At 43.0% G+C, this 26258-nt stretch overlaps 1 protein-coding gene and 2 non-coding genes across 6 annotated transcripts in view; 1 reads left to right on the top strand and 2 right to left on the bottom strand.

Moving 5' to 3' along the window:
- LOC124610014 (ran-binding protein 3) overlaps positions 1-26258 on the bottom strand; it is a 306655-nt gene that overhangs the window by 190580 nt on the left and 89817 nt on the right. The gene's annotated exons all lie outside the window — the stretch shown is intronic.
- Trnaa-agc lies at positions 8894-8966 on the bottom strand. Its single transcript has one exon. It is a non-coding gene; the product is annotated as a tRNA-Ala (tRNA).
- Trnaa-agc lies at positions 9108-9180 on the top strand. The gene has a single exon. It is a non-coding gene; the product is annotated as a tRNA-Ala (tRNA).

The following is a 26258-nucleotide window of genomic DNA, read 5'->3' as shown; positions in this document are numbered from 1 at the left end:
TTTAAGTATCCCAATTGTTGGACGAGTGTGTCAGCAGGGACGTCCATTTGTGCAGCGAGGTGTTTGTGATCCGTCGCCCATCTCCAGGAGCCACAGCCGGCCTGCACGCGGGAGATCGGACATGTTTTACACGACCTTGTTGCGACGACAGGCGCCTCGCTTAATGACTCACCGTGCTTTTTGTTCATAGTCCGCTTCCGTAAACATTCAGCAACTGCCTATGCCTACCTGCGATGCCCAGCTCAGCTCAATGACAGCTCCCCCGAACGCACCGTCGTCACAGAAACTGTTTTGAAGGTTACATTTAGCACCACCATCCTCTATCGCAACTTCATGTAACTATAGGGACTGAATATTCCACGATGTACCACAATAAATTCCGTATTTTTTTTTCAATGGAAATTTGCCAAAGTATTGCATTACTTATTGAATGCCCTTCCCTATCAGCAACTGCGCCTGCTATGCAAATACCCACTGCCATTCCTCCTAATTGTTTTTTTTTTCTTTTTTCAAATTCGAAATAGTTTGTGATACCGTGAGTTCCAGTAATTCAGTTATTTCATATGCATCAATAGTAGACATTTTTCTGTGGGATATTAAGTTTTTTTCTTTATTATCTCATTGTTTCTGTCACGTGTGTGTGTGTGTGTGTGTGTGTGTGTGTGTGTGTGTGTGTGTGTGTGTGTGTGTTGTGTAGCTGGTTATATCAAGCGATATAAATTTTCCTCCTTAGGGGATCTGTATGTCTTTTACAGTGTGAGCTAATATCTTAGAATTTTCATAGTGTATTTTTACTGTATGTATATAACTTGGTTCGTAATGTATTTAATTTCTTACTTGAAGTACAGGTTAGGCTATCAATGCAATTAATTGCAGACGGTATTTGAATCAATTCTTTATGTATTTTGGGTTATGCTCATAAGGATATGGTTTGGGGACTCATAAAAATATATGATTGCTGATCATTCTAATACATAAAAGCATAAATATTTGCGAAGACAGACGTAAGTCATACAACTTACATTTTACAATTTAATACGAGAAAATCTGTATATTGCATATTGCAGGATAATTAGGAAATTACAAACTGCTGAAACCTGACTCGTCGTGTAGATAAATAATGGCCTAATAAATTCATAGTGCAGTCGAAAACAGAAAAATATTTAATACTGTATTCCAAAAGCTTTGTGCGCTACTATCTAATGGAAAGTCACTGTGGCGTAACAAACGCCACTCTGAATCTGTTGAAGTAGTGAAGACTTTACCAAGGCCGGCCGGAGTGGCCGTGCGGTTCTAGGCGCTACAGTCTGGAACCGAGCGGCCGCTACGGTCGCCGGTTCGAATTCTGCCTCGGGCATGGATGTGTGTGATGTCCTTAGGTTAGTTAGGTTTAATTAGTTCTAAGTTCTAGGCGACTGATGACCTCAGAAGTTAAGTCGCATAGTGCTCAGAGCCATTTGAACCATATCAAATTTACCAAGTAGTTCCAGCATATTGATATCTTTCATTACCTTCTCTTGACAATCAAATCGCTGAAGAATTTGCGACAGATAAAATGTAAGTTTCTATACACTTTGTTCTGAAAATGTTTATGGTCGGCCTCCCCGAGGGCATACTGGCGCGGGAGGGTGGGGTGGGGTGGGGGGGAGGTTTATGCGGTCGGTCGATTGTCGGCGGTTTCTCAACAAAAAAAGCAAGGAAAATACGTTTATAGGAGAGTGTTTGAACATGTTCGCCTATGATTTTTTAACCCTAGCAGTGTATACCCTTTGAACAAAAAGTGTACAACAGGGTCCAACACAACGCCACTCTGAATCTGTTGAAGTAGTGAAGACTTTACCAAGGCCGGCCGGAGTGGCCGTGCGGTTCTAGGCGCTACAGTCTGGAACCGAGCGGCCGCTACGGTCGCCGGTTCGAATTCTGCCTCGGCAATGCCAGGAAAATTGCGTGAATATGGATTGCTGGAACACGTGACGTAATACTGACCTTACGACTTATCTTAGAAGAAAGATTAAGGAAAGGCAAACCTACGTTTCTAGCATTTGTAGACTTAGAGAAAGCTTTTGACAATGTTGACTGGAATACTCTCTTTCAAATTCTAAAGGTGGCAGGGGTAAAATACAGGGAGCGAAAGGCTATTTACAACTTGTACAGAAGCCAGATGGCAGTTATAAGAGTTGAGGGACATGAAAGGGAAGCAGTGGCTGGGAAGGGAGTAAGACAGGGTTGTAGCCTCTCCCCGATGTTATTCAATCTCTATATTGAGCAAGCAGTAAAGGAAACAAAAGAAAAATTTGGAGTAGGTATTAAAATCCATGGAGAAGAAATAAAAACTTTGAGGTTCGCCGATGACATTGTAATTCTGTCAGAGACAGCAAAGGACTTGGAAGAGCAGTTGAACGGAATGGATGGTGTCTTGAAGGGAGGATATAAGATGAACATCAACAAAAGCAAAACGAGGATAATGGAATGTAGTCGAATTAAATCAGGTGATACTGCGAGAATTAGATTAGGAAATGAGACGCTTAAAGTAGTAAAGGAGTTTTGCTATTTGGGGAGCAAAATAACTGATGATGGACGAAGTAGAGTGGATATAAAATGTAGACTGGCAATGGCAAGGAAAGCGTTTCTGAAGAAGAGAAATTTGTTAACATCGAGTATAGATTTGAGTGTCAGGAAGTTATTTCTGAAAGTATTTGTATGGAGTGTAGCTATGTATGGAAGTGAAACATGGACGGTAAATACTTTGGACAAGAAGAGAATAGAAGCTTTTGAAATGTGGTGCTACAGAAGAATGCTGAAGATTAGATGGGTAGATCACATAACTAATGATGAAGTATTGAATAGGATTGGGGAGAAGAGAAGTTTGTGGCACAACTTGACCAGAAGAAGGGATCGGTTGGTAGGACATGTTCTGAGGCATCAAGGGATCACCAATTTAGTATTGGAGGGCAGCGTGGAGGGTAAAAATCATAGGGGGAGACCAAGAGATGAATACACTAAGCAGATTCAGAAGGATGTAGGTTGCAGTAGGTACTGGGAGATGAAGAAGCTTGCACAGGATAGAGTAGCATGGAGAGCTGCATCAAACCAGTCTCAGGACTGAAGACCACAACAACAACAACAACAACAACAATGGATTATTTTAGAATGAAATTGGGCCCTCATGTACTAAATTCATGCCACATCTCTTACGTACTTTTTCAGTCAGTATATGCTTTAATGCATCCAGAAATGTCATGGAAACTTTTCAATGAAGAAACTTGAAAGCTTTTCGGATCTAAGACTTTGTTTGTAGTTCAATTAGGTGAAGATATATTCATTTAAGGAAATGCACATACTACACGAATATTTTTGGCGTTCTCAATGATTCATAAATCAGTTCATTCATTATTTCCACATTTATGGAATATGGACTACAACGTTTCGGCAGCTGGTAGGCCTATTAGGGACAGCTGTATTACAAAAGTTGCCATTCGTACAGTGGATAGTTTTCTTCATTCCTGTCTGAAATTAGACACAGCGATCACTTCCGCCCATAACTGCTGCTGGAGCAAAAGCTAGGGATTAACTTTCATCATGGAAGTCACATACATTACTTTCACGGTTGAGTTGTTCTATCACTGCTTCCTGTTTAGCGTCTTCCGTTAGTAAAACGTCATTCGTACGTGCCACTCCCACATAAATGACTCACACTCAGTGACAGAACAGTTATACAATGTATATTTGCGGCCACAGTGACCATTCAAAAAATGGTTCCGTCACATCTAACCCTTATTCTCCCACGTCTTTTTTCTTTGTCACACTCCGTCCCAGGTGCGGTCTGACAGTCCACTATATTTAAATAGCCATAAAAATTGCATTCAGCAATTTTAGTGAAAGTTAAGTTCTTTATGTGAAAGCTAACGTTAATAACACACAAAAAATATCCAAATAAACTTTAAAGTTTATTTTTACGAAAAAATGCATTTAAGCAAAAAATGCACAAAATTAACATAATATTACTTGGTAATGTTAATGGGATGAAAATCAAATACTTGCACTACAAATTTTAATTTTTGCTATATTTTCTTTTTTATACTTGTAACAACAAAAACATAAAACAACTTCCATAAACATTACAAAAATGAAAATTACACTAGTACTTTGCAGATTTTTAGTTTCGTTCTCAGAGGTTTTCCTTGCACTCGCTAGAAATGTTTGTAGGGACATCATGTTAGACTGGCTTCTTGCAACAATGACAAGGCATCTTTCTCTTCTTTTCTGGGTCACAGACTGAGCATGTTATGCGTTTTTCCAGTCTTTGTACGACTTTTATTCTTGGTTCTGCTATACCCAAAACTCAGTGGATGGTTGCACGAAGTTCACATTGTATGTAATAGTGGTTGATTCGCTTCTTATCTGTGATGTCGCCAATGAGTTGCCATTTTGTCCAACATGCGGATTAATAATGCCATTGGCCATCGTTGGAAGAGGCTTAGACGACCAGCGATATTTGTCTCAAGTAAATATATTTCTAGCACAATCTTTAGCTACAGATTAAGTATCTACACTTCTGTCTTCATCATTCTGATCACTCGTTTCTTTCGAGGAATTCACAGGTGGCAAGATAAATTCGTCTTCTTTTTCGTACTGCCCATCCCCCCCCCCCCAAACACACACACACACACACACACACACACACACACACACACACACACACACACACATCCGCGAAAATAATCCGATTTCACTCAAATGTCCGAGTTTTACAACGCCTTTGTCCGGGATTGGCAGTTTAAATGATGACAACCTTAGGCAGGAATAATGGTCCCGTCACACGTTCAATATTTATTGCACTACACTGGGTATTGGGCTGTAACACTTAGAACGAACACCCGTCTGACAGGCAGATACAGTTTGAGTTTGTTCCGCCAGGGCCGGCCGCGGTGGTCTCGCGATTAAGGCGCTCAGTCCGGAACCGCGCGACTGCTACGGTCGCAGGTCGAATCCTGCCTCGGGCACGGATGTGTGTGATGTCCTTAGGTTAGTTAGGTTTAAGTAGTTCTAAATTCTAGGGGACTGATGACCACAGATGTTAAGTCCCATAGTGCTCAGAGCCATTTTTTTTGTTCCGCCAGGGGCTATAAAATCGCCCCATGGTTCTAGCCAGCTAAGAGGGTCTCATCTGGTGTTTAGTCGTATTGCAGTGGCCACGAGCCTCGCTGTGCCGATTTACCCAAGAAAATTTGCTTCCATTCTAGACACACCGCCTCACAAGTTACAGGAAGACAAAATATTCACCCGCCTCACGGACTTATGTTCCTGAATTCGCACTACTGCACCTCACAGGCGGATAAGCCAGCTTATTCTATAAATCATGGACTCCCACCGAGCGTCACCTACCCGCATTATGCTTCGGACACGAACCGCGGATTAGGTGGCGCTTGTGAGATTGTTGATCGGCCGTGAGGCGTGCCGAGATAGTCACGCTGTGTCCTGGATAGCGCAGGGGTTAACCGCACCTACCTAGTAAGCAGGAGATCCCGGGTTCGCATCCCAGTTCAGTTCACATTTTCGCTTAATGTCCCTCTGCAGCTGACGGCAGTGATCCCGCTCCAATGTACATGTAATATTGCGCCTCTCTTGCCCTGGCAGTTTCGCAATATCTTCATGTAAACCTTTTGAACACAATATTGCCCCACAATAAACACTGAGATGTGAGGGCCCCGTAGCAGGAGTCTTAACAGAAGAGCGGCGGGAATGGTCACACATTCTCTCTCTCTCTCTCTCTCTCTCTCTCTCTCTCTCTCTCTCTCTCTCTCTCTCTCTCTCTCTCTCCTACTACTACTACTACTACTACTGGCCATTAAAATTGCTACACTACGAAGATGACGTGCTACAGACGCGAAATTTAACCGACAGGAAGAAGATGCTGTGATATGCAAATGATTAGCTTTTCAGAGCATTCACACAAGGTTGGCGCCGATGGCGACACCTACAACGTGCTGACATGAGGAAAGTTTCCAACCGATTTCTCATAGACAAATAGCAGTTGACCGGCGTTGCCTGGTGAAACGTTGTTGTGATGCCTCGTGTAAGGAGGAGAAATGCGTACCATCACGTTTTCGACTTTGATAAAGGTCGGATTGTAGCCTATCACGATTGCGGTTTATCGCTATCGCAACATTGCTGCTCGCGTTGGTCATGATCCAATGACTTTTAGCAGAATATGGAATCGGTGGGTTCAGGAAGACAATACGGAACGCCGTGCTGGTTCCCATCGGTCTCGTGTCACTAGCAATCGAGATGACAGGTATCTTATCCGCATAGCTGTAACGGATCGTGCTGGCACGTCTCGATCCCTGAGTCAATAGATGGGGACGTTTGCAGCAGCATGGACTATCAGCTCGGAGACCATGGCTGCGGTTACCCTTGACGCTGCATCACAGACAGGAGCGCCTGCGATGGTGTACTCAATGACGAACCTGGGTGCACGAATGGCAAAACGTCATTTTTTCGGATGAATCCACGTTCTGTTTACAGCATCATGATGGTTGCATCCGTGTTTGGCGACATAGCGGTGAACGCACATTGGAAGCGTGTATTCGTCATCGCCATAATGGCGTATCACCTGGCGTGATGGTATGGGGTGCCATTGTTACACGTCTCGGTCACCTCTTGTTCGCACTGACGGCACTTCGAACAGTGGACTTTACATTTCAGATGTGTTACGACCCGTGGCTCTACCCTTCATTCGATCGCAGAGAAACCCTACATTTCAGCAGGATAATGCACGACCGCATGTTGCAGGTCCTGTACGATCCTTTATGGATACAGAAAATGTTCGACTGCTGGCCTGGCCAGCACATTCTCCAGATCTCTCACCAATTGAAAACGTCTGACCTGTACACGCCATCCAAGATCTGTTTGACTCAATGCCCAGGCGTATCAAGGCCATTATTACGCGATTGTCGCTTCGCTTGAGTGATATTTGTTTCTCGCCGATCTTTTAAGAAAGAAAGAAAGAAAGGATGACACACAGAGGATACGATTTTCTTAAAAGATCGGCGAGAAACAAATATCACTCACGCGAAGCGACAATCGCAGGCCATCAATTCCACACAGAAACGCCATTTACTTACATTATTCCTTGAGCTTAATTCAACTGAGTCACACACATTACGCAACAGAACAAAATTCCTTCGTGATAAAGTTCGGTTCACCTATTACGGTAGTTACGCCATAGAAAAGCCACAGTTTTGGGCTGACCGGGGTTAGCGAAATGCATTACTGACCACCTCATGAATCGACGGTTTACTCCAGCAGACACACCACCTGCTTTAAGGAAATGCAGAATATGTAATAAGCATATAACGTAACTTAAAAATATTGGATATGTAAAAAATACATATTCCGTTGGCTTTCGTAATTATTTTGAGAAGAAGGTCGGTCTGGTAGCATGAAGCCCGAAATTGTTTCTGTCCAGTATCATGCTATATATAAAAATAACAACATTGGTTGGCGTTTACACCGATTATCCACGTTCTTCCATGGTTTAGTTATGACCGCAGAATTTACATATCATCGTGACCTACAATCTGTGTATTTTAATCATCCATCGTAAACACAAGGATCGTTTTTTCTCCCTTCAGTTGCTACTGACAACCGGAGACAGGTACACTAAGAAAGTTTCAGAGGAACTTGACTAAAAGTGATGGTACTGCGCAGAAGCACGAAAGACGCGTTTTGTAAGCAATTATGGGACAGCGGGAAGTCCCTCCTTCCTACTTGTAGCTATCGTCCACATTTGTCTTTTATGAAGATTTGTGAGGAGCGAAGATTACAATAAATTTTCTAGTTTACGTATCTATTCACGCAGAGTTGGCTCAAGTTCTTCTTGTCTAGGGGTCTGATTCTTGAAGCTGAAATTCATTTTAGTGCCTCATGGTTGAATTGAAGATTGCTGCAGAATTTTTGTTGTTACGTTAATATATTTTGTCGTGTTTTAGTATATCATACACATTCACATTGACAAAGCCGGATTTACACTGTTCGCACAAACTACAAAAATACGTCCGATCACATCAGAGGCTACCCTCTAATTCAGCGGAAATAACAATATTCCAATAATAATATACCAAAGGGTTTACAATTTTTCTTGACAAATAAATTTTTGTTAGTTTCGATTATTATTTCAGAAATAAATCCAGAAATAAACATAGTAGACAGTACTACATTGCGTAATTAATAATTGAAATTTTAAGTGTGCCAAATAATTCGTAATTTCAAATATTACTAAAAAAATAATTGTAACTGTACATTCAGAACTAGTACTTATAGATTACAACATAAAAAAGTAATTCCTTTTCACAAATTTTAGCTTGAAATATAACCTACTGTGTATAAAATCATATGAAAGTTTTTAGAAAAGCAGCCGAGATAATACTGCACTGTCCAAAATTGAGATAATACTGAACTGTCCAAAAATCGAAAAATACTGATAACCAGAACTACTGTTGAGGAAAAGTTACGGTAACGGAGGATGTCCCGTCACAAGGCCTATGCTTGTAACTGCCAAAGTTGTCTAAAAAAAAGACTAGCTCCCCTTCGATTCACGATCATAACAGGTCCACATAATTCCTTCGGATTGTTACGCATTACTCACATTCTCAATTACAACGTCAAATCTGCAGCAATTGCCAAATAACATGAGTGAAATTAGGGCGAATTTACCAGTGAACTTTAATTTTAAAATCACAAAATATCTCCAATGCGTTTAAACGTAATAGGTGATGAATTTGAAATGGACGCATCTAAATATCACGGGTAACGTCTTAGTAATAGTACACTTGCCGGTACGGTAATAGTTGAAATATACCGTAATTCTCAAATTAGCAATAAAAAAAATTTCTGGAGGCGCCGGGTATCGATCCCGGTACCTCTCACATGCTAAGCGAGCGCTCTACCATCTGAGCTACGCCCCCAGTACAACAACATCGAGCCGGTATCTTGAGAAGTGGCATGTACGTCCTTGTAACGGGACCTCGATTTCTTGTTACGTCACTCTCCGGTGAACGACGAAAGTTGCTCGGCTCGTACCCACTGGCGGAGAATCAAACGCAATTGGGGGCGTAGCTCAGATGGTAGAGCGCTCGCTTAGCATGTGAGAGGTACCGGGATCGATACCCGGCGCCTCCAGTATTTTTGTCGCATTTGTTGCTGCACTGAGGGTTTTTCGTTTAGCTGATGATCAAAAGTAAAGCCGTCATCGTGTACTAGGCATAGTCCTATTTGAATAAACGCCGTTGTCTTACTGCGATCTTTGAGCTGACTTATGCAACCTGTTGTACGGATAGTTTAACAATGATTCCAAACCACGGTGCAACTAGGCCAGAGATGAATGACATTAAAAATCCTAAAGTTGACTAAGGATCATACCACAAACCTTTGAATCCCTTTGTTTTTTTCAAATAAAATTCCCAATATATTTTACATTATATAATTCTCATAAAAATAAATACAAAAACATCAGTTTCCTCGTGACTACAAAAAATAATATGCATATTTAAAGAATATAGTATTTATGGTGATGTCGGTAACAACGGAAAAGAAGATTCCATTTAATGCGTTTAGAAAATTTGGGAATTGCTTCCATTTTCACCGTCCGCTTACATTCTATTGCTGAATCTTGGGCATTTCAAATTATTGAGGTTCTCCGTAGGATCTAAAGAAAAGAGTACAATCACGAAATGAGGAGAAAAATGGCACAATTTACATTAATTAATATACGTGGGTGTGCTGCCTTCGAATTTTTCATTCTGTTGTCGGTATCGGTTGAGGTATTAGATGCCGTGCCCAGTACTCGGTCCACTTTCCCGCTATACTGACATAAGTTACAAACCTCTGCCACTAGAGAGCTACGAGCTGAAGCTTATATGTAAAGTAACTATATTGGTGCGTGATAAACAGCGTGTTGTAATGAAGTTTCTAACCGCAGGAAATGTACCTCCAATTGAAGTGCATAGAGGAATGAAAGCTGAGTACTTTTTGTGCGTCAGGGTTATGGGTTTCTTTACAACAATGTAACCGGCATTCAAAGCTAAGTTCGCCTTTTTAACCCCGATAACAAGAGAGCAGCATCACCGATGCTAAAAAAAGTGCAAGATCATCCCAATCAGCAGGCTAAGTAATGCTCACAGAATTCTGGGATGTTTAAGGCGTAGCGCATTTGAAATTTCCTAAAGCCACTGTAACCTCTGCAAGGTACTGTGATCCTGACATCACGAAATCGAACGGTTTTCCACACATGGGGCACCCTTTCTTCAGCGAGACAATGCCAGGCCGCACAAGAACACTGCGACATCTGCAGCAATCCGACGTCTTGATGGGATCAATCATCCTCCATACAGTCCCGACTTGGCCTCATCCCATTTTCACTGGCTTCCAAAATTTGCTTCACTTTGCCTGCACCGTTTCATCACTATCAGAGTTGAGGTTGTGGCTCTGTCAACAATGTCAAACATTCTACAGTGAAGGTTTCAACAAACTGGTCTTTCGTTGGGGGAACCGTGAGCCTCGCGAGGGTGACTGTACTGAGAAATAAATATATAGATATGAGGAATGGAGGTGTAGAATGTTAATAAAGTTATTCACATTTAAAAATCTGTAAGAGTTTTCACATAAAAAATCCGGAGGCATTACTGTTCAGTTTCCAATGCTTCTCTTTTGGGCTGGGCTTCTCTTTAAGGGGCTCCGGAAAGGCTCAAAATCATGAAAAGTTCAATTTTTACTTTTTTGCGTTTTCTGAATCTGCAGACTATTACCTTTTAATTGATATATAATTTATTCAATTCCGAAGACTACAACTATTTTTAAATTTTTTTTGAAATGTGTTCTACATGGGCGTGACCTACTGTGGCGCTGTTAAACTGCTGTCAAATGGTGTTATTATTAACGTCCGTGTTCATCAGGTACATTTTAGTGATGATGTGAGATAAAGTATGTGTTGTGGCTAACCTGTGATGGTTCAATATATATCGGTGGTGTGATTGTCGATTGTTTCATGTTTATTTACTCTGTCGTTATCTCGAAAATATTCGTAATTAATTCTGTTTCTTGAGTCTCTGTTTTGTTGAAGTATAATAATGAGTAAAAGTAAAGTTATTAGAAATCCTCCGAAGGCTTTTATGAAAAGGAGAAATGTTGGAAAGCCGAAGGTATGTGTTATTACTGTAAACAATAAAGACGAGAACCAAGTGAGTGAACCTAACCTCTCAAGTACACCTGCCCATAGCAGTCAAAGTGGAAAAGAAAATACTTCATAGAAGAAGCTTGGTTCAATGAGTGAAAACTGTGAATGTTTTATGGGCGAATCGGATGTGAATGAAATATTTGATATGTCGGTTCTCAAAGGAATTTTTTCAAACTGTGTAAGATGAATTCACTGTAGTGAAGTTGGTCTGGAACTCTCCATAATAAAGCACGTAGGACTTGCTAGTGAAATACAACTGAAATGTGATAAGTGTTCATACATGACCACCTTTTGGAACAGTGTTGCAGTAACTGTAACTGAAGAAAGTGGTAGCAAAATCTACGAACACAACAACGTGCGATGCTTGCTTTAGACAAGGAACGCCTTCGGGCTGCAGACAGGGCTGTAAAGAGTCTAGAAATACAAGCAAGAGTAAACAGGAGGAGGAACAAGAGGAAGCTGGAGGAGGGGTTTGCAGAGGATGAAGATAATCCATCCTATGGACCTGGAATGCACTAAAAAGTTAATCCAATCTTTGTCGCTCGATTCCCAAAACTTTCATTTTCTCATACTAATTACATGTTTTCTAAGGATCTTCCAAACATATTTGTTTCACACTTTCAGTAAATGTTACACAGTACCTTCTGCATAATTTAACACAGCCTTTTTCCAAAAAACTGTATATTTTTGAATATATAAATAAAAAATTGCAAAAAATGTTGTGAATTTTCATTACAATTGAAAAAAATCATCTTTAATAACTGAACTAAAATTTTGTGAAATCCCTGTGTTAAGTTGTAGCCCATATTCCAACAAATAATCTGTAAAAAGTCCAACTTCCTACCTCAAATACTTTGTGAGGAAAGATGTAATTTATAAGCGTTATTTTAACATTGCAAGTATAGGGCGTTCCGGAGCCCCTTAACGCTCGTGTGGGATTATAAACCACTCATTCTTATCCTCGTATTATTTTACTTCTTTCTGCTGCTTGTGAAGACTCAAGTTCCAGGCCTTTCTTTTAAAACTATGATGCCGACTCAATATGACCCCTAATTTCAGTAATAATGACATTTTTATCTGTTGTTAACTTGTGTATAGATAACCACAGTCATCGCATTTTGTTTGGGTGAGAGTAACTTACGGGCAGAGGTCAAGTGTTGCAATCAGGTCCACATCATTACGGGAATAAATTTTCCGACTGGTTGGGTGGAAGCATTAAAATCCCTTAGTTTCTTCATTTCAGCCTTTAATTTGTTCAGTATAGTGGTATTTGCCGAATTAACTGCAACTTTGTAGTAACGTAATCTCCCGTGTTCTTCCCTCCTGCTTTTAAGTGAACGACTGCCATGAAGTCATAGTAGATACCCCCAGCTTGTAGTATGTGGATAACGGGCCTTATAACAGTTTGTGATGTCCTTTGTTTTCCATCTCGTTTGTTCTTGCACGTAACGTTTCTTGTGTGGCCATCAACAGTCATTATGAATTCATTTCTTTGATGCATTAGAACATTTATCTCATATTTTATACGAATTTCCTCCACTCCACAGTTCCATTGCAAATATGTTAGGAGTATAGTATATGGAGATGGTTCCGTGGTTTTGGGGCCAAGTTCAGCTACTCGATCTTTTATCATGACAACATCAAATGAAGACAGGTATGAGACTTATGAACCTTGTTCAGATTTTGCCCCCTCTCTTTCACGTGAAAATTTTGTTCTCTCGCTTGGGGAATTAAAATTTCCAGGGTTGCTTTCACAGCTTTTGATTTTGCTTTGCTTGTTTCTTGTTTATTCCAAATCCAATACCACACCGCTTGTTATTTATTGAAAAAGTAGCCGATCAGGATGCAGGTGAATTCTTTTATCTCCTTAAACGTTTCTTCAACGCGTGCAGAACTCTTCCCTTTTGGATTCATAATTCACTCTTTCCTAGTATGACCATTTTCTCAACAGCAAGAATTATCAACAGAAAATTTAATGTGCTTTGTTGTTTCTGGTAAAGCCGGTAACTGTAGCTGCAAATTTTGCTTTTCTTGTACAGTCTGTTACACTCTTTCTGTCCAGGACTTAAACCTGAGAACTTCACATCTTTGAACTGGAAAATCTTCTGACAGTATTCTCTGTCTTATGTGGGGTCTTGGTAACTGTCTCTCCTTGTTCTCTCGGAGTACTTTAATGGAAGCATTTGGAAATACTGCATTTTATGCATTCTTATTTCTCGGTTCTGTCCCATCAGATTTCTCTGACTGATTTTCTGGAGGTGTTTACGTAGTTGCATCCTTTGCTTCCAGAGCCCAGCGATACTGCAGGCATGGTATACCATTCGTTGTAATCTCATTGCGCTTCCGATCCAAGGAAGGTTTGACAAATGTATTTACACATGTTTGTTTATGCATGAAAACATGGTATCACTATTGTCATTCATCTGAACCCAACCATCAGCAGCATCTCAAAATGAATGTGGTCCAGTTCCTCTGGAACACCTCTATTTCGTTTCTGAATGTCAGTTCACCTTCACCACTTTCCCATTTCCTCAATTCTCCCCACTAATTTTTTTTTTCTTCTTGAATTCCTCCAGCAGACCTTCCTCTGACATAACTTCTATTTCTTCAACAGATACATCTGAAACATCACCTTCCTATTCTTCATTATGGTCAAATTCATCCACGATATCAAATTCTCATGACGTCATGGATTCGACACCGTTCCTCACGAGAGTCTTCTAACCAAACTGTGTACCTACGGAGTATCGCCTCAGTTGTGTGACTGGATTCACGATTTCCTGTCAGAAAGGTCACAGTTTGTAGTAATACACGGAAAGTCATCAAGTAAAACAGAAGTAATATCTGGCGTTCCCCAGGAAGTGTTATAGGCCCTCTATTGTTCCTGATCTATATTAATGACATAGGAGACAACCCGAGTAGCCGTCTTAGATTCTTTACAGATTATGCTGTCATTTACCGCCTTGTAAAGTCATCAGATGATCAAAACGACTTGCAAAATGATTTAGGTAAAATATCTGTATGGTGCGAAAAATGGCAATTGACCCCGAATAAAGAAAATTGTGAAGTTATTCACATGAGTACTAAAGAAATCAGCCAAATTTTGATTACGCGATAAGTCACACAAATCTGAGGGCTGTAAATTCAAATAAATACTTAGGGATTACAATTACAAATAACCTAAATTGGAAGGATCACGTAGATAATAATATGAGCGAAGCAAACCAAAGACTGCGATTTATTGGCAGAACACTTAGAAGGTGCAACAGATCTACCAAAGAGTCTGCTTGCACTACGCTTGTCCGCCCTATTCTGGAGTATTGCTGTGCGGTGTGGGATCCGCATCAGGTGGGACTGACGGATGACATCAAAAAAGTACAAAGAAGGGCAGCTAGTTTAGTATTATCGCGAAATAGTGGAGATAGTGTCGCAGACATGAAACGTGAATTGGAGTGGCAAGCATTAAAACGAAGGCGATTTTCGTTGCAACGGGATCCTCTCATGAAATTTCAATCACCAGTTTTCTCCTCCGATTGCGAAAACATTCTGTTGGTACCCCCCTACATTGGGAGAAATCATCATCACGATAAAATAAGAGAAATCAGGGCTCGCACAGAAAAATTTAAGTGCTCGTTTTTCTCGCGTGCCGTTCGGGAGTGGAACGGTAGAGAGACAGCATGAAGGTGGTTCACTGAACCCTCTGCCCAGGCCCTTTATTGTGAATAGCAGAGTAATCACTTAGATGTAGATGAACATGGTAAGATCCTCTGCCTTGTTGTTGATCACTTTTTTGGGTGAAATCATGTTCCTCGTCGTCATTTCTTTCACTTCCGCTTTCTTCTACTTCTGCAAGAACTACATTTTCCTGTATTTCTTCATGACATCCACTTTCTTGGACTACCTCACAGTTCGCTTCATGTGCCACGCTATCACTTTCCCTGTCCGTACCGACACTTTCACTGTAACTATTCATCTCGTCTCATCCCAGGAATCTCTGCTATTGCTTCCATTTTCACCATCCGATTCCATTTTAACACGCTTATAAAATACGGCTACTTCAGAAGCTAGAGAGCTTTCCAAATTCGAACAACTACACCAGTGAAAAGCAATCTAGAACCCTTTAAGCCGAAGCTTTTGTAGGTCCTATACGTCTGGGTTTTCTGAGGTTTTGCCTGTGAACTAATCACGACGACCTGCAGAATGCGAGATGCTGCAAGAGGTTTCAGCAACACACGCTACATGTTTGGTTGGTTTAAAGGAGGCGAGGGGGGGAAGGAACCAAATTGCGAGTTCATAGGTCCCTTGTTCCCGGTAAAATAATTGCACAAGGGAAAGAAGGAAAGAAAGGAGACGTACAGAACAATAACAGGAGAATGGAAGAACCAGAAGAACGATGACCGTGGCTGGCCGACAACGAGGATAAAAAGAAAAAGCCAGCCACTCTGCGACACATTAAAACATCCAGCCTAAAAGCATTAGAGTGGAGAACACAAAGGGACGAAGGACATGCGCGAAAACTTATATAGAATGATAAAACCCACTGTCACGTATAAAACGTAAAACTAAATTAGCCGATGAAATGTCAGCTAAAATTACTGGCAACGAGTCCGGTAACTGAAGTGTCCGTCGCAGGGCAGCCAATGAAGGACAGCTCACCAAGATATGGGCCACTGTCAACCGGGCGCCGCACCGAGACTGAGGTGGGTCATCACGGCGCAGGAGGTAGCTGTGTGTCACCCAAGCGTGTACAATGCGGAGCCGACAGAGAACCGGAGTCTCTCCGAGAGGCCCGCGTGGAGGTCTCTCACACATTCGTAGTCTCCTTAATGGCACGCAGTTTGTTGTGCGTACTGAGGTTATGCCATTCCGTCTCCAAAGCCGCAAAACCTTGCGGCGTAGTACTGAACGCAGGACAGTTGCACAGACGCCGATCTCCATAAGCGGTTTCAGCGTGGCCTGTCGGCAAGTTCGTTGCCTGGGATTCCGACGTGACCTGGGGTCCAGACAAACACTAATGAACGACTGGACCGTTCCAGGGCATAGGTGGACTCCTGGATGGTCGGCACCAAAGGATGACAAGGGTAGCACTGATCGGTAGCTCCTAGGCTGCTAAAGGAGTCAGTAAACAGAAGAAACGACTCCCCAGGGCATAAACAGATGTGCTCTTGCAGGAGATATAGCCACCAGCTCGGCAGTGAAAACACTGCAGCCATTGGGCAAGGAATGCTGTTCAATATGTCCTTCATGGACGTACGCGAAGCCGGCGTGATTATCAGCCATCGAGCCGTCGGTGTAAATGACTTCATGGCCTTGGTACATGGAAGTGGCAGCAGAGAGCCGTGGGGTTAAGAGTCATTAGGGCCATGTGAAGGTCCAGGTGTACGTGACTGGACCTGAAGTATAGGTGGTAAAGGCAAGGGCTCCAGCTCGGAAAGAAGGGATCGGACACGAACTGCAATTGTAAGCCCTGACCTGGGCCGCTAATGCGCGAGATGAACCACCGTGGCTGGGAGAAGTAGACGGTAATTCGGATGCGCAGGAGTACTACGAACGTGTGCAACGTAACTGGCCAGCAGTTGAGCACGCCTAACCTGCAATGGAGGGCCTCCGGTCTCAAAAAGGACGCTGGTTACCGGACTCTTCCTAAAAGCTCCTGTCGCTAAGCGAACGCCACAGTGGTGCACTGGGTCGAGTAAACGCAACACCGAGGGCGCCGCCGAACCATAAACCACACTCCCATAGTCAAGGTGGGATTGAACAAGGACTCTATAGAGCTGCAGCAGCGTAGAGCGATCTGCACCCCAGTTGGTGTTGCTCAGGCAGCGGAGGGCATTGAGGTACTGCCAGCACTTCCGCTTAAGCTGACGAAGGTGAGGAAGCCAAGTCAACTGGGCGTCGAAAACCAGTCCTAAGAATCGGTATGTCTCCACTACAGTGAGCGGATCGTCATTAAGGTGAAGTTCTGGTTTCGGATGAACGGTACGACGCCGACAGAAGTGCATAACACACGACTTTGCGGCGAAACCGTGGGCTAGAGCCCATGACTGCGCTTTGTGGATGGCTCCCTGTAGGCGCCGCTCAGCAACACCAGTACTGGTGGAGCAGTACGAAACGCAAAAGTCGTCTGCATACAGAGGTGAGACGGACGGTCCTACAGCTGCTGCTAGATCATTAATGGCCACTAAAAATAGAGATACACTCAATACAGAGCCCTGCGGGACCCCATTCTCCTGGATAAGGGGAACTATGGGAGGCACCAACTTTGGCACAGAAAATACGAAGCGACAGGAAATTTTGGATAAAAATCGGGAGCGGGCATTGGAGACTCCATTCGTATAATGTGGCAGGGATATGATGTCACCAGATCGTACATACACTTTTCGTAAATCAAAAGAGACGGCAACAAGGTGTTGGCGTCTGGAAAAGACTGTTCAGATGGCAGACTCAAGGGACACAACATTATCAGAGGTGAGCGACCCTGGCGGAAGCCGCCCTGACATGGAACCAGTAGGCTACGTGACTCCAGGACCCAATCCAACTGCCAACACACCACATGTTCCAGCAGCTTACAAACAACGTTTGTGAGACTGATGGGCCGATAGCTATCCACATCAAACGTGTTTTTACCAGGTTTGAGCCCGCAATGATAGTGCTCTCCCGCCACTGCGATGGAAAGACGCCATCGCACCAGATCCGGTTGAAGATGACGAGGAGATGTCGCCTGTAGTCAGATGAGAGATGTTTAATCATCTGACTGTGGATCCGATCGCCCAGGAGCCATGTCAGGACAATGTGCAAGGGCATTGAGGAGCTCCCACTCTGTAAATGGGGCGTTATAGGATTCACTGCGCCGTGTACTGTACTAGAGGACTTTCCCTTTCATCCGCCGTTTGAGAGGGCGAAAGGCTCGGGGGTGATCCTCCGACGCACAGGCTCGGGCATAGCGCTCAGGAAAGTGCTCTGCAATTGCATTTGCGTCGGTAGATAACACGCCATTTATGTCAACACCGGGAACACTTGTTGAACAGATGCCGTAGCCCAGCCAGGCGGTGGAAAAAACCGCCAAATTTCCACTGGAGGATGACGTCATCGTGAGACTGGGAAGGCATGGAGCATTCAATGAGGCAGTTTACGCCTCAGGGTCACCTGCTGCCACCGACTTATTTCCTGAGCAGTCTATATCCATTGTCTCTGAGGGTCTGGCGAGATCTAGGTCCTCAGCAGACGCCAGAATCTCAACCTCATCCACAGACGCAGAGCAGAGCCGAGGAAGACTTACGCTTCCCGACGGTTGGGGTGGGGGTGGGGGGGGGGGGGGGTGGGGGGGGGGTGTTGCTCCCGAAGTAGGTGGTGCAGAAGCAACAGGGAGGTATCCCCCCCCCACCACCACCACCACCATCAAGGGGACAGGTGTAGTCTTGTGGCTCTGAGAGGTGACTGGGGTTGGTGGAGCTGATAGGGCTAGAACTGTTGTAGCGCCAGTGTAAGACGATGTCATACATACAGGACGCAGGCGTTCAAATTTCCTCTTAGCCTCAGTGTAGATCAGTCGCTCCAGGGTCTTGTAACCATGATTTTCCTTTATTTCTGGAGAATCCTGCAGTAAGGCTAACAAGTGAATGGTGCTCTCCGCAGCTGACACAGATAGGAGGCGGGGCACTTGAGTATTGGGATGTGATGGGCGTCCGCAGTCTCGACACGTGACGCTGGAAGTACAGTGGGAAGACATTTGGCCGAACTTCCGGCATTTAAAGCACCGCATTGAGGAAGGCACATAGGGCTTTACATTCCACAGCTTGTGAGTCGCGAGTGAAGTCCGTGACTGGGCACAGGATGTTCTTTTGTTCAAGACTGACCCAGATGTCATTTTGGACAAGCCCTCCACCTCCCCAAACATGTCCTCTAAATGCTCAACAAAAAACTGAGGGTTCCCCATCAGCTCTGCAACACAGAAGGTACTGGGGCGAATAAGACCCACTGCCATCCTTAGGCTGACGTTCCTCCCATGTCGTGGCCAGGGAGGGGAACGATTTGAATACGTACTTCCGTGAGTTACATTGAGCCTGTGAACGCTTAGATACTGCTGGTGATTGATCACCAGTAAGACAAGATGTACTACGCTTCATCGCGTGTCATCCGCCCTGATACCACCCACTCCGACCTGGGGCCCACCCCACGGGCGCCGCGCAGCCGCAGCAAAGGCCACCTGTCAGGATGGCCATTGCCCGGAGTCCCGATGCCCCAGGGTGACGGCCATCTACTCCTCGGCATACATGGGGTGTTAACGACGCAGACATCAGCAGAGCGATCCCTGTGTGGTCAGGGGCCAACGGACTTGCTACTGTGCTGGGTATCAGGTGCAACCAAGCAAACAAGTCCATTATCATCGTCAGCATAGAAAACGATACTGCACAGTTGGTGGAAAAATACGCACCCAGGAAGGTGACCTCGCCCAACAGTTGGATAATGAGCAAAAGTGCAGATCCATGTCGACGAAGGATGCTATAGGTTTCAGCACATGATGGACACGATGCACCATGTAAGGCGCCCTTCCCCAATTGGCTCGGTCTTCGGGAAAATTTTGAAAAGTGGAGATAAAACCCTACAGGGGACCATCACATGAAAGCCGAAACGTTTGACACTCCTTTACTCCTTTTAGTTGCCTCTTACGACAGGCAGGAATACCTCGGGCTATTCTAATCCCCGGGCCCGCAGGCGGGCGGGGCGGGGGGGACACGACACGCTACATGGCCGCTACATGCTTTGACTGAGTAATTAACCTCAAGGAATAAATACCTTCCATTTTGACAAAATAGTTCCATGGTATCAGTTGAACACAAATCAAAAGCGAAGATTTTAATTAATGATCAGATTCGTCGTATTATGGAGCCCACATTGTACAAGGGTGTTGTTAGCGGGGCAGTGGAGGTCACTTCTACTCCCCCCCCCCCCCTCCTTCTCCTCCAATCACCCCTTGAAAAACTGGACAACTAAACACAGCAGACGCATCAATTCAGGTTCAGTCTGAAGTAAGCTAATGCACGTGATAAATAACAAGTGTACCTACAACCATTTGTCGTGGAATCTAAAAACTATTTGTTATTCGTTGCGAAAGTATATCATCTCTCTTAAGCAGCACTGCGCTCCATTTTATCATTTTTATGTATTCCTTCGCCTAGCGGAGTCACACAATCTGCATACCTTTCCACTAGTTCCAGTTTCCTTTGCATTTCCAATAAAAATATACAATTGTAGAAGTGAATATTATAACCTGGATTTTATGCAAAATTTGCCGAGTTTTTAAATATTCTAAATGTATGCATTAGAAGTACTCTTTACTGTTCTCATCTTTATGAGATCACTGGTGCTGTAGTATGCGGTATACAATTGTATGTTTTGGGGAATAGGTATTGCATATATATTTACTAAAATTTACTAGTGATGTCATATTTTCCTTTTTGGGTCTCGGGAGTGATAATTTCACTGTGAATGGGCAAGTGTTATTTTGTTTATAATGTAAACTAAGTATTCCTTTTGACGAAATGTTCCAAGTAGTACAACACTATGAAGCACGAACAAAATATAGCCAGAAAATCTGCTTTACGTCAACAATTTATAAGTACAGGTTCACGCGACTCATCCGCCAAGGAATTATATTCAGCATTTGTAAGTGCAAACACTCATCTGTAGAACACAAATTATATTTATCTTAATATTGTCTTGGAAAAATATACTAATAAAATAATGTCGGACCAATCTACCCTTCGTAAAACGTGTTTGCCCGAGTGTTTCATTTCCGGGAATCGTTAAAACGTGAAAACTTTTGGATTTTAATAGACGAGACCACAGACGTTGCAGATCAGTGTGTATGTAGTGCAGTAGCCGGTATGAAAGGGTAAAATCATCCAACAACTGCAAAAATTCAATGGACTACACAGCGAAGCAGAAATGGTGAGCTATCCGGAAGTTTACCGTCTCGTTGCGAATATCAAGAAAATTTAAATTAAAGCAACCGCTAGAGTTTCAGTTATCAGAGAACTGGCTCCAAAGTTAGCAATCCATCCTCAGCCTGGTTTAACACGATGGGGTCCGAGGTTGGAGGCCGTATGGTGTTCTGCTGAACATTTCAATGATATGAAAAAAGAGCAGTACGCAGTTTAGTCTGGAGGACGCAGCTTCTACACATATAGTTCGAAAATGTTTCAATTCAAGTGATAAACAAAACTGCAGTACATAAATTGCAGTAAAAGAAACTGCAGGCTGGGAATAACTCACTGCAACGATAATTGTTACTAGTGAATCGGGTGTTGCAGACACTGTCCGTGGAAACACAAGGAGATGCAAAAATTACTTTTGATTCGCTGAATGCATTTCTTGGTAAAAACACAAGCTATAAAACGGTTTGTGATATTGCGAAACACATGGCCGGGGAAATGTGCGAAGTGAAAGAGGAACTCAGTTAAAAAAAAAAAAAAAAAAAAGCGATTTGGAGTTTCACTCGCGTACAGGTGAGATCTCGTGACGTAGATGTCGTTTTTACTTCACAAAACTCCCTTTAGTGACAGACGAATAACGTTTCACTGCAGAAAACATCAGGACGATATTTCTCGTCTATTGCAACGGCTGCATTGGACAATACGGTGCATTTCTAACATTTTTTTATTTCATTTCTCTAAGTTTTAGATTAAGAAGTGTACTACTTTTCTACAGTAACTGTTTAAAAATAATTAAATTATAATGAACTGATGACAATATTTGTTAATCGTAACATTTGTTGACTGGATCATTTTTATTTTGCATATCGTCTATGCATATTTTACCAATTTTTAGTGCATACATTGACATTTGTTTTTGCATAGAAATTCCGGGTTTGAGTATAACACTGAATTACATTATCACAATATTATTTTGTCTTTCTTGACTTTCCACAGTAACGGTGTCGACTTATTTTGTATGTATTTACTCGGCTTCTAATTCATTTCAATCATGCTCTCCTAACAGCTCCCCAATACTATCGGCAACAATCTTTGAAATAAAGGGTGAGATAGGATGCACATTTTATTTTTCGCAGAGAGAGAGAGAGAGAGAGAGAGAGAGAGAGAGAGAGACATCGATTATACTACACTGACTCATCGAGTGCTCCGGCACAGATTAGAAGGTATTGTGTCTTTTCCATTTACAAATACGATTATAAATTACGGCAAATATATCTGTGTTTTAAATACTTGTGTATGACACCTCGGAATAGGGTCCAGAATGTATTAATTCAGCTACAAGTAGGACGCTAAATAGCATAACTTCCGGCCGAGCCAGAATTGCAGAAGAATATTTGTGTTTTAAATACTATTAATAAAAAGTTTTAAAACTCTTAACTATCTAGCCCTCCGTACGTACGTCGATCGTACATGTATGCAGATTGCGTTCAGTGGTTGCCTGGGAAAGAGACCGGGGCACGTGGGCCCGCGCCCTGCCCGCCCCGAGATATGCGCTGCCGCGTTCCTCGCGTGCACAGCGAGCGTGCGACGACAGGCCGGCATGCGGCACGCACACCACCAGTGTCACCACATCCCGACGTCCACCACTATCGGGGCCTCAATTCCTTACAGCTCTCATTGGAAACCACAGGTCGTCAATGAGCGCATAATGCTGGAAAAAGCATCCGACTGTCACGTCGTCCCACATTAAACAACAAAAAATTTAATAGCTGTAAGTTGCGAAATCTTTGATAAAATGTTCTAGAATGGTATGATCAAAGTCGTGAGATAGTGCCTGGAATTACAAAGAGCGTTTCCTTTAGCTCAACGAAATAAAGCAAGCTGCTACGACATTGAATCTTTAACGGTGAGCCCCATTTCATTAGCTGGCCACGGCACCCCAATATTCACAGGCAGAGAAAGGGCCCCAAAAATGCACTAGTTCATTCCAGTTAGTTCCTACGTCCAAGAACTCCCTGGCTCACAAAATTCTGTAATTCTTGCCAGCTGTTGCAGGCTACGCTCTTGATGTAATCGCGGACGACTACCGCATTGCTTGCAATGCGCGGTAGTGTCTCATATCCAAACAGTTCCAATACACGGTTATCACTATGAATCGATAAATTTTAAACGATATATACATGTTATTTCATATGCTACATTCCTGTAAACAACATTTAAATGCTGTCAATATCCAGCTGCTTTTAAGCGCCAGTCCCGAGAACACTGCTTCTCCGATATTAGGTATGAGTAAGACCAATGTTCAGTAAATCGATGGGCACATAACCTGGGCCTTAAACAGAAGCCTAAGACGTCAGTGGCGTTCCTTATATCACACCGAAAGCTGAGCAAGAGTATTTTTGTGAAATAGTTTCTCTTACACGCCCTGACGATATACAATAAGCTATAAAAAAACAAGATGCTCGTGTAATCCTTGATAATCATTTAAAACAGCAAACTCTAGCAGCATGCAGGAAATCAATCTCTCTCTCTCCCTCGCTCGCTTATACGCAACTTGAAAATTTAGAAAATCACTTCCTCCACCGAAAAACATATTGAGTCACGGCTGTAATCTCGAAGTCATTACTACTGTAATGCAGTTCAAAACGCCAAAAACAAGGGAAACTCCAGACGACACAGGCTAATCCACATTTATATGTGGTTTTCCAGCTGTAGGACAAGAGGATCCCTGCACCCGCATTCGCTCATCCGCCCTCTTTTCAAAACGAGAGAGAGAGAGAGTGTGTGTGTGTGTGTGTGTGTGTGTGTGTGTGTGAGAGAGTGAGTGTGTGTGTGTGTGTGTGTGTGTGTGTGTGTGTGTGTGTGTTTCCTTATGGTGGAGGCCTCGACCGTCATAGTTTGTGAGTTATCACGATCAAGTTATTTTTCATATGTAAACCTCAATTAATTAGGAAATAATCAACATACACCCGCTTCAAAAGCACTCGATGAAAGATCTACCAGTATGATGAATGCTTTCCTGACTGGAAGAACACGTCAGGAAAATAAGATGAGTCAGTGTCTCATTTCTTCGGTCCAAAATCTGCTTCCGTGATGTAGAACAAACGAGATCAAGAGCATATCCTTTTTTAATAAAATCTCGGCGACTAAAATAGGCAGGTTCACGCATGAGAACTGACCATTACGCCCACATTACAATTATACCATTGTCAACACTTGGTGCTAGTGTGGTGAATGTTTTAGCTAGCGTAAGAACACAAAATAGTAGTAGGCTATGTACACAGTAAGATGATGTAATAGCGCCTCAACGAAGAGAAGAGAGAGATTGGATGTTTCAAATGCTTTACAGCAACGAATACGTAATACTGAAAAGTAGTCACAAGAAAAAACGTGTACAAAAGATAGTGAAGATGTAGACTGACTTGTTTGTGATCAAAGATTCGATGAAAATACCACGAAATGCTGCCGTGCAATTCTGTATGAAAGAAAAACAAAAGTTAAGTTAGGAACTTTTGAGCTGCCAATGGCAAACGAACATTCGAGACAATCCCAATAGGCTACGCTGCCTTACAAACATATTACCTAGTTTACTGTATCAATCACACAACCGCAAGTTGCAGTTTACGAAAAAGTCAGTATATTTTAGAACTATCTAAAAAACCTTGGACATTAAACTAATGCACACGTAATCTCAAATAATCATTTCCACTTAGCACTCTAGCCGTGTAGTTAAGTTAAAACGCAACGAGCTCCACAGTCAAGAAGTACACGGCAGTTTGTTCTTGTGAACATACACTGAAGGTTTGACGGAAATTACACGATTTGAATTTTATGCATGGGCGATACTTCACCAACAGCGTTCTGTTGCTCAAAAACCCGTGGACAGTGAAGAGAATTCGTCCCTTCTTCCGCTAGTTTCGACTATGAATCTTCTTTTCCGTTTACCTTGATCTTCAAATTCATTCTTCAATTGCCAATAATACTATTTACTGGTCTTTACTGAACACCTGTGCTCATCTTCTTCCAATTCCACTTTAACCTTCTATACTGAAGGGCCAAAAATAATGGTATGGCGATGCGTATTCAAATACGGATATATGAAAACAGAAAGAATACGGTGCTGCGGTCGGCAACGTCTATGTAAGACATGTGTCTGGCGTAGTTAGGTCGGACACTGCTATAATGGCAGATTAACAATATCTAATTGAGTTGAACGTGGTGTTATAGTCGGCGCACGACCGATGGGACACAGCATCTCCAAGGTAGCGATAAAGTGGGGATTTTCCCGTACGACCATTTCATGTGTGTACCATGAATATCAGGAATCCGGTAAAACATCAAATCTCCGACACCGCTGCGGATGGAAAAAGATCCTGCAAGAAAGGGACCGACGACGACTGAAGAGAATCGTTCAACGAGACAGAAGTGCAACTCTTCCACAAATTGCTGCAGATTTCAATGCTGGGCCGTCAACAAGAGCGAGCGTGCGAACCATTCAACGAAACATCATCTACATGGGCTTTCGGAGCCAAAGGCCCACTCGTGTACCCTTGATGACTGCACGAACAAAGTTGTACGCCTCGCCCGGGCCCGTCAACACCGGCATTGGACTGTTGATGACTGGAAACATGTTGCCTGGTCGGCCGAGTCTCGTTTCATGTTGTATCGAGCGGAAGGGTACAGGTATGGAGACAACCTCGTGAGTCCATGGAACCTGAATGTCAGCAGGGGACTGTTCAAGCTGGTGGTGGCTCTGTAATGGTGTGGGGCGTGTGTATTTGGAGTGATACGAGACCCCTGACACATCTAGATACGACTGACACGTGACACGTAAGTAATCATCTTGTCTGATCACCTGCATCCATTCATGTCCAGTGTGCAGTGTGCATCCCGACGGACTAGGGCAATTCCAGAAGGACAATGCGAGACCCCACACGCCCAGAATTGCAACGGAGTGGCTCCAGGAATACTCTTCTGAGTTTAAACACTTCCCATGGCCACCAAACTCCCCATGCATGAACACTATTGAGCGTTATCTGCGATGCGTTGCAACGTACTGTTCAGAATAGATCTCCAACCCCTCGTACTCT

The sequence above is a fragment of the Schistocerca americana genome, chromosome 1 (assembly GCF_021461395.2).
Source record: "Schistocerca americana isolate TAMUIC-IGC-003095 chromosome 1, iqSchAmer2.1, whole genome shotgun sequence".
NCBI lineage: Eukaryota > Metazoa > Arthropoda > Insecta > Orthoptera > Acrididae > Schistocerca > Schistocerca americana.
Note: the sequence above shows the minus strand (reverse complement) of the source record. Positions and strands in the feature narration are given on the sequence as shown.